This window comes from Halichoerus grypus, chromosome 2 (genome assembly GCF_964656455.1).
Source record: "Halichoerus grypus chromosome 2, mHalGry1.hap1.1, whole genome shotgun sequence".
Classification (NCBI taxonomy): domain Eukaryota; kingdom Metazoa; phylum Chordata; class Mammalia; order Carnivora; family Phocidae; genus Halichoerus; species Halichoerus grypus.
Window position 1 is genome coordinate 80,312,976 of NC_135713.1, and position 12,690 is coordinate 80,325,665.

Consider the following 12,690-nt stretch of genomic DNA (forward strand, 5'->3'; position numbering starts at 1 on the left):
TTTGGTAGAATTCACCAATGAAGCCACCTGGCCCTGGGCTTCTCTTTTTGGTAAGATTTCTGATTATTTTCATTCTGTTTGTTATAGGTCTGTGCATAATTTTTTTTTTTTTTTAAATTTTCAGTCATTGCAGTGCTTGGTGTCTTTCTAGGAGTTTGTCTATTTTGTCTAGATTATATAATTTGATGATATACAGTTTATAGTATCCTCTTATAATCTATTTCTCTAATGTCGGTAATGTCCCCACTTTCATTCCTAATTTTAATAATTTGAGGCATCCCTCTTTTTTGGGGGGGAGGAGTCAGTCTAGCTAAAGATTTGTTAACGTTGTTCACCTTTTCAAAGACTCAACATTAGTTTCATTGATTTTTCTCCGTTGTTTTTCTCTTCCCTTTTTATTTACTTCAAATCTAATCTTTATTGTTTCCTTCTGCTTGCTTTGTGTTTAGCTTGCTCTTCTTCTATTTTCTGAAGGTTGAGGGTTGGGGTATTGATTTTAGATCTTTTTTAATATAGGTTTTAGTCTGCAGTTTTATTTTCTTGTGATGTATCTGTTTGGCTTTGTTAGGGTAATACTGCCATTATAGAATGAGGAAGATTTCTTTCCTTTGTTTTCTGAAAGAGTCTGTGAAATGTAGGTATTATTTCATGTTTTTTATTTTGTAGAATTTACCATTGAAGCCTTTGGGACTTTGCTCTTCCTTGTGGGGAGATTTTGAATGACTGTTTCATTGTCTTTACTTGTTTTAGGTCTATTCAATTTTTACATTACTTCTTAAGTCAGTTTGGTCATTTATGTCTTTCTAAGAATGTGTCTCTTTCATCTGTGTATCTAATTTGTTAGCATAAAATTGTTCATTTTTTGTCTCACAATCCTTTTGATTTCTGTAGGTCATTAGTGACATCATTTTCATTTGCTATTTTGGTAATTTGTGTCTTTTTTCTTTCTTTAAAACGATTTATTTATTTTAGAGAGAAAGAGAGAGAGTCTGCATGAGTGGAGGGAGGGACAGAGGGAGAGAATCTTCAAGCAGACTCCCCGCTGAGTGTGGAGCCTGCATGGGGCTTGATGATCTCACAACCCTGAGGTCATGACCTGTGCAGAGATCAAGAGTCAGTTGCTTAACTGACTGGGCTACTCAGGCACCCCTGTGTTTTTGTTGTTGTTGTTGTTGTTTTAATTCTTGATCAGTCTTGTTAACAGTTGGCAGTTTTGTTGATCTTTTCAAAGAACCAACTTTTTTCTTTTCTGTTTTATTTCTGCTCTAATCTTCTGTGTTGCCTTTCTACACTGCTTTGTTTTGTTTTGTTTTTTGTTTTTTGGAGGTTTGAACTTGAGTAAGACATTTATAAAAATGTAGACAGGGGCAGTGTCCTCCCCAGCCCAGGTGCCATTAGACATAGCACAAGAGACTGAAAACTCAACAGGGGGGAAGGCTGGACACTCAGGATTTGGGAATGTCGGCACCCCACATTTTGGCTCAGGGATTTGGGGAGTAGAGTAAACAAAACCTACTTGGAAAAGAATTGGGGAAGAAAACCAGTGATTGCTTTCTGCAGGGGTAGGGACAGGAGAGATAGGGCCAGGGGCAGGAGCATTTCACATCACTAATCTAACTTTGGAAACTGCAAGGGACCATCTTTAACTGACCTTAAGAGGAAGGTCAGATGAATGATGGGAGAATCTACAGGAGGGAAAAAGAGAGGGAACATGGCTGGGAAGGGGCAATAGCCCCTTCCTTTCTGGGCACAGGAAAGCAGCCATGGCACCAGGTCCAGGCAGTGACCTCAGTAGGACAGCATAGTCTTTGCAGCTTAGAGATCACCCATTTGCCCTCACCCAGCTACTCATTCTCCTCCCTGGCAGGTGTAGGGCCACTCTTCTGCCCAGAGGGAGTGGACGGCTCTGCAGCCTGGGGCCCTGCCTCTTCTGTGTCCCCTCCCTTGGAGGCAGCACTAGCCTCTACCCCCTTGGCCTGGGGCTCCTGGCTTTCAGGGGGGACAACAGCCTTCCCTTCCTGGGCTGTGCCTTCCTCGCTGCAGGCACCGATCTCCCCCTGCTCCTGCTCTTCCTGTGTCGGTGAGGGAGCAGATGAATCACCTCCACCCTCCTTCCAATTTCTCCTGAAGGACAGACCACCCAATTTGAAAGCCTTCTTGAAAGAGAATTTATTTTTCTTCTTCTTGGGGTTCTTCTTGGTGGGGGCATCCCCCTTGACTATAGCGCCCTGGCTAGGGGGTGCTGGCTCGATGGCATCGCCAGTGGCCCCGGCTGCCTCATCTGTTCCGTTCACAGGGGGCGACTACCCTTCACCCTTGGGGTATAAGTCTGCATTGCTTTTTATCTGGCCATTCTCCTGTCCTTTGGCCTTACCCAGGGAAGCACCTTCTTCCTCCTTGGTGTCCTTCTTGGTGGTCACGTCGCCCCTTGGAGCCTTGGAGCTCTGGCTGCCCCTGGTGGTGGTGGTGGGGGGAGCTGAGGTGCCCGGGGCCACCCTGGGCTCGTGCCACAGGGGATAGTTCTGCCGGCTGGGCCACCGGCGGAGGGCTGGGGCTCACGCCGGAGAGGGAGGGGGATGGGGTGGGGGGAAACAAGCTGCACCCCTCTCCGCTCCGCATGCCAACCTGGCTAGCTGCCTGGCTGCCCCCGCCACCTCTCCGCTCAGCGCCAGAATGCCCTATACACTGCTTTCTGTGTATCCCATAAAACGTGACATGTTGTGTTTTGACTATCATTCAGTAAACATTTTTTTGAATCCCTTGTGATTTCTTTTTTGACTTATTTAGAAGTATATTCTCTAACTTCCAAATATTGAGGATTTTCCAAGTTTTCTTCTGTTTATTGATTTCTCATTCTCTTCTACTCATAGAACATACTTTTTATGATCTTATTTAAAATTTACTGAGACTTGTTTTATGACCTGGTATATGGTCTATTTTAGAAAATATTTTTTGGCATTTGAGAAAAAATGTATTGTGCCATCATATGAGAGTTATGTTCAGTAGGTGAACAATATTTTCTAATACTCTTGCTGATTTTCTGTTCTATTAGTTTTTGCTAGGAGACTATTCAAATATCCAACTCTACTTGTTAAATGGTTTATTTCTTTTTTCAGTTCTGTCATTTTTTGCTCCACTGATTTTGGTGCTTTGTTTTAGGTGCATATACATTTATAAGCATTATTTTTTCTGATGTACCTTTGATCATTTTGAAAAATCCCATTTTTCTCAAATATTATTTGGCTTCAGGTCCAACGTGGGGCTCAAATTCATGACCCTGAAATCAAGAGTTGCATCTTTTACCAACTGAGCCAGCCAGGTGCCCCTCAAATACTATTTTTTAAAGCCTGTTTTGTTTAATATTAGTGCAGTAACTCCAGCTGTATTATGGTTACTGTTTACATGGCATACTTTTTATGATCTTTTTGTCTTTGAATGTAAGGTACATCTTTTTATTTATTTTATTTTATTTTTTTATTATGTTAATCACCATATATTACATCATTAGTTTTTCATGGAACCCTATATCAAAAGGTACATCTTTTTAGATGACACATAGTAGGATCTTGCTTTTTTATCTACTTTGATAATTTCTTTTTTATTTTAATTTTAATTTTTTAAGGTATTTATTTGAGAGAGAGCATGAGAGAGAATATGAGAGAGAGTGCACAAGCAGGGGCGAGGGGTAGAGGGAGAAGCAGACTCCCTACTGAGCAGGGAGCCCGATGCAGGCCTTGATCCCAGGACCCTGGGATCATGACCTGAGCTGAAGGCAGACACTTAATGACTGAGCCACCCAGGCACCCTAATTTTAATTTTTTTTTTTAAAGATTTTTATTTTTTAGTAATGTCTACATCCAACACGGGGCTCAAACTCACAACTCTGAGATCAAGAGTCACATGCTCTACCGACCGAACCAGCTAGGCGCCCCTTACTTTGACAATTTCTGCCTTTTGATTGAGGTGTTCAGACCATTCACATTTAATGTACTTTTTAGTATGGTTGGGTTTACATTTTCCATTTTGCTATATTTTTAATATGATTTCTGTCTTTTTTCTTTGAGGCTTATTTTTTAAAGATAGATCTATTTATTTTAGAGAGAGAGGGCTAGAGCGAGTGTGTGAGTGCTGAGGGGAGAGGCAGAGGGAAAGGGAGAGAGAATCCTAAGCAGACTCCAGGCTGAGAGCAGAGCTGAATCCAGGGCTCAATCCCAGGATCCTGAGATTATGACCTGAGCTGAATCCAAGAGTTGGGTGCTCAGTGAACTAATCCACCCTGGCACCCTGTAGCTCATTTTATTTTATTTTGAATTGGAGTATAATTGATACACAGTGCTAGTGTCAGGTGTACAGCATAGTGATTTGACAAGTCTGTACATTATTTTATGCTCGCCCACAAGTGTAGTTACATCTGTCACCATGCAGTGCTGTTACAGTACCATTGACTATATTTTTTATGCTGTACCTTTTATTCCCCTGACTTACCTATAACTGGAAGCCTGTATCTCCCACTCCCCGTCACCCATTTTGCCCATCCCTCCACCCCCTCCTCTCTGGCAGCCATCATTTTGTTCTTTGTATTTATAGGTCTGATTATGTATTCATTTTTTGTTGTTGTTTATCATTCATTTGGGTTTTTGGATTGCACATATAACTGAAATCATATGGCGTTTGTCTTTCTCCGTCTGACTTATTTTACTTAGCATAATAGGTCCATTGATGTCGCAAACAGCAACGTCTCATCCTTTTTTATGACTAAGTGATATTCTGGTGTGTGTGTGTGTGTGTGTATGTGTGTATATGTGTATGTATATGTGTGTGTATGTGTGCATGTATATATATGTGCATACCACATCTTCTTTATCCATTCATCTATTGATGGACAGTTGGGCTGCTTCCATGTCTTGGCTATTGTAAATAATGATGCAGTAAACATAGGGGTGCACATATCTTTTCAAATTAGTGTTTTGATTTTCTTTGGATAAATACCCCGGAGTGGAGTTATTGGATCATATTGTATTTCTATTTTAAGTTTTTTGAGGAACCTCCATACTGTTTCCCACAGTGGCTGTATCAATTTACATTCCCACCAACAATGTACAAGATTCCTTTTTCTCCTTATCTTTTCCAATCCTTGTTCTTTCTTGTCTTTTTGATTTTAGCCATCCTGACAGGTGTATAGTGATACCTCATTATGATTTTGTGGTTTTTGATTTGCAAGTCTCTGATGATGAATAATGTTTAGCATCTTTTCATGTGTCTGTTAGCCATCTGTATGTCTTTGGAAAAATATCTTTTCAGAACTTCTGCCCATTTTTAATTGAATTATTTGGCTTTTTTGGTGCTGAGTTATATGAATTCTTTACATATTTTGGATATTAACCTTTTATCAGATATATCATTTGCAAATGTCTTCTCTCATCCAGTAGGTTGCCTTTTTGTTTTGTTGATGTTTTCTTTCACTGTGCAAAAGCTTTTTATTTTGATGTAGTCCCAATAGTTTAATTTTGCTTTTGTTTCCCTTGCCTTAGGAGACATAGCCAGAAAAATGTTGCTATTGCCAATGTCAGAGAAATTACTGCCTATGTTTTCTTTTAGACGTTTTATGGTTGCACGTCTCACATTTAGTCTTTAATCCATTTGGAGTTTATTTTGTGTGTGTGGTGTCAGAAAGTGGTCCAGTTACATTCTTTTGCATGTTGCTGTCCAGTTTTCCCAACACCATTTATTGAAGAGCCTGTCATTTCTCCATTGTATGTTCTTGCCTCCTTTGCCATAGATTAATTGGCCATATAATTGTGGGTATATTTCTGGGCTCTCTATTCTGTTCTGTTGATTTATGTGTCTGTTTTTGTGCTAGTACCATACTGTTTTGATTATGGCTTTTGTAGTATATCTTGAAATTTGAAATTGTGATATTTCCAGTTTTGTTCTTCTTTCTCAAGATTGCTTTGGCTACTCAGAGTCATTTGTGTTTAGTATTATTTGTTCTAGTTCTGTGAAAAATGCTGTTAATATTTTGATAGGGCTTGCATTAAATCTGTAGATTGTTTTGAAAAGTATGGACATTTTAACAATATTCTTCCAATCCATGAGCACGGGATATCTTTTTATTTGTGTCATTCTTCAATTTCTTTCTTCATCAGTGTTTTATAATTTTCAGAGTACAGGTCTTTCACCTCCTTGGTTAAGTTTATTCCTAGGTTTTGGTTTGTTTGGGGTTTTTTGCTTTGTTTTGTTTTGTTTTTGGATTTTTGGTGGAATTGTAAATGGAATTGTAAATGGAATGTAAATGTAATGGGTATGTTTATCTTAAATTTTATTTCTGCTACTTCATTAGTAGTGTATACAAATGCCGCTGATTTCTGGGTATTAATGTTGTAACCTGCAACTTTACTGAATTCATTTATTCTGTTTTTTTTTTTTAAGATTTTATTTATTTATTTGAGAGAGAGAATGAGAGAGAGAGAGAGCACATGAGAGGGGGGAGGGTCAGAGGGAGAAGCAGACTCCCTGCTGAGCAGGGAGCCCAATGTGGGACTCTATCCCGGGACTCCAGGATCATGACCTGAGCTGAAGGCAGTCGCTTAACCAACTGAGCCACCCAAGCGCCCTCATTTATTACTTCTAATAGTTTTTGGTAGTGGCTTCTGTCTTTTTAATTTCTTCTACCTTGGCTGCCTTCTTTTGTATTAAATATTTTTAACATATGCACATTTTTATTTTTAGTATAACTTTACATTTTAATTAATTTCTTCTAGTTTGCTCTAGCCAATAAAATCTACATCTTAATTTATCACAACGAACTTAATACCAACCAGTTTATACAACTTAATTATGATAAAATATAAAAACTTTGTTCCAATATAGTTCTATTCCTTCCTCGTCTTGTCTGCTATTATTGTCATATGTATTAACATATTATGTGTTATAAACTAAACAATATATTGTTATAATTATTTTTTTATGCAATCAATGAAAACAAATATAATATTTTTAGTTTTGTGGGTTGGTTTGTTTGGTTTTTTTTTTGGAAACGCTCTGTCCAGTGTAGGGCTCGAACTCACAACCCTGAGATCAAGAGTCACGTGCTCTACCAACTGAGCCTACCAGGCGGTCTTTTATATTAACCCACATATTCACCATTTCTGGACCTCTGTATTTCCTACTCTGCACTTAGATTAACATGTGGTGTCATTTTCTTTAAGCTGAAAGATTTCCTTTAGTATTTAAGACAGGTCTGCAAGCAACAAAGTCTCAGTCTTTATTTCATCTTCAGCTTTAAAAGTGATGGCTTTATTTTGTCTTCAATTTAAAGGATAGTTATTCTTGATATAGAATATATAGTGGGCAATTTTTTTTCTGGCCCTTTGAATTTCTTCAGTGATGGACTTCTGGCCTCCATTGTTTCATTGATGCTCTTTTATATGTGCTGAGTTAGTTTTGTCTTGCCGCTTTGAAGATTTTCTGTTTGTCTTTATAATTCAGTAGTTTGATTATGCTATGTCTAGGTATTAATCTCTTTATATTTGTCCTACTTTGAGTCTGTCGAATTTCTTTGGTAAGTATATTAATATTTTTCATCAAATTGTATGTTTGTGTCCTTTATTTCTTCATGTATTTTTTCTATCCCTCTGTCTTCACTCCTGGGATACTCATTACATGTTTGTTTTTTTTTCTAATATTTATTTATTTGAGAGAGAGAGACAGATGGAGGTAGGGACAGAGATCAGGAGCAGGGAGGAGAGGGAGAAGCAGGCTCTCTGCAGGGAGCCCAAAGCGGGGCTTAATCCCAGGACCCTGGATCATGGTCTGAGCCAAAGGCCAGGAGCCCCTCATTACATGTTTCTGGATATGGTTTTGATTGTCCCAAATGTCTCCGAGTCTTTGTTCATTTATATATTTATTTATTTTATTTTATTATGTTATGTTAATCACCATGCATCATTAGTTTTGATGTAGTGTTCCATGATTGTTTGCATATAACACCCAGTGCTCCATTCAGTACGTGCCCTCTTTAATACCCATCACCAGGCTAACCCATCCCCTCTAGAACCCTCAGTTTGTTTCTCAGAGTCCATAGTCTCTCATGGTTCGTCTCCCCCTCTGATTCCCCCCCTTCATTTTTCCCTTCCTGCTATCTTCCTCTTTTTTTTTTTTTAACATATAGTATATTATTTGTTTCAGAGGTACAGGTCTGTGATTCAACAGAGTCTTTGTTAATTTAAAAAACATTTTTTTATATCTTTAGATTGGGTAATTTCTATTCATCTCTTTTAGAGTCACTGATTCTTTCATCAGGTTATCTTGAATCTGTTGTCAGTTCCCTCTAGTGAATTTTTTTTTTTTTAAGATTTATTTATTTATTTTAAAGAGAGAGAGCATGAGTGGGAGAGGGATAGCAGAAGAGGGAGAGGGAGAGAATCTCAGGCAGACTCCCCACTGAGCTTGGAGCCTGATGCCACACAGGGCTTAATCCCACCCCTGAGATCAAGAGTTGGATGCTTAACTGACTGAGCCACCCAAGGCCCCCCATCTCTAGTGAATTTTCTGATTATACTTTTCCACTTCAAAATTTCCATTTGATTTTTTTTAAAATTTCTGTTTCCTTGTTGAGAATCTCTTATTTATTGTTGTCTTACTTTCCTTTCATTCTTAAGTAAGGTACCTTTGGTTCTTTGAACATGTTGATAATAACTGCTTTGAAGTCTTTGTTTAAATCTAACATTTACGGACACTCAAATGGTTTCCCCTATTTCTTTGCATGTTTCATAATTTGTTGAAAACGGGATATTTTAGATCAGCTATCGTAGCAACTCTGGATTCTGATTTTTTTCCTCCCTTAAGGTTGTCATTGCTTTGTTCATTTGCTTGTTTCTTGGTTTAGTAATTTGCCTAAACTAAGTATAGTGACATCTGTCTCCCTTGTGATGTGTGGCACTGATAAATCTGGTTTTTTTTGTTTTTATTTTTGATTTTTAATATTTTTGAGTTTTGCATTTGGCTTTCTAGGACTTGCTCCTGTGTCTGTGTATCTTAAATTATAAGCTGATTGTTGGATACTCCTTGTGTTTAAACACAGAGTCAGTAAGTCTTTTTTCATCTATTCATGGATCTTTGTAGTGGTAGAGGAATGCATTTAAAGTTTACACTGTTTTCAGGTGTGTTCTGGCTTTCACTCTCTGCTGGGCTCTTTCACATTTGCTCTATGTATGTGATTATTTGGCCTCAGGAATATGTGACTACCTTTGTTCCACTCTGGTCTCCATTGCATATTCTCTCAGCCTTAGCCAAGAATATGTCTGCTCCAATTACGACCATGACCTTGGACTAATGGAGCTGTTTACTCTCCCTACTTGCCAATTTCTAAGATCATCACTTCCACTGAAACACTGTTGGACGTGGACAAAACCTGCCACTAAAGTTCAAGTTACCCCCCCCCTTTGACCACAACAAAGATGTTTCCAGTCTTTTTTTTTTTTTTCAAGATTTTATTTATTCATTTGACAGAGAGAGAAAGAGAGCACAAGCAAGGGGAACGGCAGGCAGAGGGAGAGGGAGAAGCAGGCTCCCTGCTGAGCAAGGGAGCCCGATGGCGGGGCTCGATCCCAGCACCCTGGGATCATGACCTGAGCTTAATACAGACGCTTAACCAGCTGAGCCACCCAGGGACCCAAGATGTTTCCAGTCTTAATGATCTTCCCCACCCTGGAAGAACCTCTGTACTGACTGAATTGTGTTTGATGGTGATAAGAGGCCAGACCAGAATGTCACAGGGTCCTAATGTTCTTATCCAAAGATTAGCAGTCTTTCAAATAAACATGCCTCTCAAATTGTTATATCCCTCTGGTCAATTTCTAGAGCACTGAAATGATTGTATTTGTCAATTTTGTCTGGCTCTTTAGTTTCTTTTTGGGAGAATATTTACTGATTGCACTCAGCCATAGCTGGAAGTCCTACTTCTGGTTTTGTATTATGTATGCATTTTTTTTTTCTTTACTCTCTTAACAGTGATGGAAAATTTACATGTTCTATTAATTATTTTGTCTCTGTTTTTCTTGGGGTAAATTTTGTTTCATATTGCTTTCAAATGTGGAAAAAGAAAGATTTTCTTCAAATGCCCAGTGGTTCTTGGCTGTGCATTCATACTAGAAAAGAGAAATTCAAGTATGCTGGAAGTCAGCTAAAGGCCGGAATGAGGCCAGCTTTTCTTTGGGGGTATCCATACCCATAGTGCCTTTCCTCGTTTTTAGACTATTAATTCATTTCTTTCAAGCACAGCACTTCTCCCATCTATTTATTTTTTTCTTACTCACAGTCAGATATTTAACTATGAACAAGTAAAAGACAAAGTACATTCTTGCTTGTACAAAAAGGTAGGAGAGGGAGATTCAGGATATTTTAGCTTCACTTCTTACTCCACACTTCTGTCAAGGATATCAGGCCATTCCTTTAATTGCAACACTCTGCACACATTCTAGAGTTTGACTTTTCCTGCTGTATTTCTTCCATGAATGCTCTTCCATCTGTCACTTTGTATAAATTTGTAGTGATGACTTTCTCAGTCTCTTCATTGTAATGGTTTACATCCTCTCCCCCAACCAACACATACCTTTATTATCTTTTAAGGGGGCCTCTGGGGGAGGGGGAAATGCATGCTGATTGATCTTCCTAACCAAAAATATTGTCCATATATTTTTTTAATTTTTTTAAAGTAAACTCTACCCCAACGTGGGGCTCAAACTCAGGACCCCAAGATTAAGAGTCGCATGCTTCACCGATGGAGCCAGCTAGGCACTTCTTGCCCACATATTTTTAAACAGTTGCAATAGAATGCGTACATGCTCTCTTGGGTCCTGTTTTCACTTCACCATTTAAGCATTTTCTACATTGCTATAAGTCTTTATAATTATTGTTTGTAATGGTATATGAACACATTTTTAAAGAAGCAGTTTGTTGTGTTTTCATGATTACAGTGGTATTATATTTTAGTTAATACCTCCCCTTTCTTTTACCCTTTTCTCCATCCCACCATCATGCTATTTACCTTTCCTCAGGTAACCAATGATAACAACATTGACAGTTTGTGAAGCAGGAAATCTTAATGTTTTTCCTTTGGTCAAGCTGATTGGCTGAAAGCTATCAAGAAGGGCATTTTGCCCTGGAGCAGGCTGGCATCGTCATGAAAAAGGCAATTTCAATTATTTATGGGTTTTCCAAGAAGTCTTGTGATTTCAGCTATGAAGTGTAGATGACATGTTGTATCACTGTAATGGCATCCTAGCTTGGCATCTTCATCTTAGTTCTTAGATGGAACTGAACAATTTCTCTCTTTAAATTCCTGTTTCCCCTTTTGTTCAAATTCAGTTCCTAGAGTGGCCAAGTTGACTATGAGGGTGTTTGTTTCTGATGAAATAACAACTGGAAGTCAGTTTGGGATAGTGGATGTTAGTAACATTTATGCGCTTGCATATTAACCACCAGAGAAAGGCAAGAAGAATGAGGACAATCAATAAATGTCAAAAGAAACATTTGGAAGCTTCTTCATAGCAGTTTTCTAGTCGATGGAGGCCTAACCAAGAGATCAGTTTTGCTGATTAAAGATAACAAAATAGTCTTTTCTATTAAATAATTCATTGATTAACTTTTTTAGTAAGGCAACATAAAGAATAAAAAGCATAGGTTTTGGAAAAAAGTAAAAGTCTATTTGTGTATGCTGTAAAACTAAAGAAAAAATATAAGAGTTTGGCAAATATCCTGAATAAGAACATCAGTATACAAAAACTATACAAATACATATTTAAACAAAAAATGAAAATGTTTTTGCAAAGAGCTACTGTTTATGCTAACGTTGAAAATATGAAGTTCCTAGGAATACATCTAACATAACAAGAGATATACGAAACTCCCATGGGGAACATAGTAAAGCGTTATTGTGTGACAATAAGGACTCAGAAGTGGAATGATATACCATACACATGGCTTGCAAAAATCAACGTTTTATAGATGCTCAATTTAATCAACACAGTCTCAAATTACTGTCTTGTTTTGGTGGGGAAGGGCGAATACTTGACAGTAGATTCTAAAATTATATGGAAAAACAAAGGGCCAATCGTCAAAAATAGCAACAGTGTACTCTGTTGGAGGGAAAGACAAATAGATTGGCAAAAGAGTGGTCCAGGCTCCACAGCATTGGGGGCATTACCTAGAGGCTTCTTAGAAATACAGAATCCCAGGCGCCAACCACCGATCAACTGAACCAGAATCTATTTTAACAAGATAATCCAGAGGAGTGAGAAAAAAACTGGTTTTAATAAACTGTTCTGGAAACTAAACAGGAAAAAAGGAATTGTATTGAAAGGCATTGCTTGTTTTATGTGCTGCATCCATCCTTTACTCTCTATAATCTACATTTATTGAGGAACATTTGAAAAATCAGTGATAAGGAAAGGGATGTTTTGAATGTACATTTTCCTAGGTGCCTCTGTTACTCACGTGCCTATAACCTATGGATCATCTTGTTAATAAGCTTTTCTTAGGTACCCCAACTTTAGCACGTCTTTATACATTTCCAGCAACTCTCGACTCATGCCTGTATGTCAGAACTTAATGATAATAATGTCACTACCAATGTAGACAAGTAATGTGACTCTACCCTCTCCATGGTGACAGTGATTAAGTTTTATCTCA

The 12,690-nt window shown here is 38.2% G+C and overlaps 1 protein-coding gene and 1 pseudogene across 4 annotated transcripts in view; one reads left to right on the forward strand and one right to left on the reverse strand.

Annotated features, from left to right (window-relative positions):
• KIAA0825 (KIAA0825 ortholog) overlaps window positions 1-12,690 on the forward strand; it is a 399,405-nt gene that overhangs the window by 10,891 nt on the left and 375,824 nt on the right. Inside the window, exon 2 of one of the 4 annotated variants that reach the window (XM_078067060.1) lies at window positions 9,013-9,087. The exons of the other annotated variants lie outside the window; for them this stretch is intronic. The gene's annotated coding sequence lies outside the window, so the exon portion shown is untranslated. The remainder of the gene's footprint in view (window positions 1-9,012; window positions 9,088-12,690) is intronic. 4 annotated transcript variants of the gene reach the window in all.
• Window positions 1,845-4,022, reverse strand: LOC118536850 (MARCKS-related protein pseudogene; annotated as a pseudogene).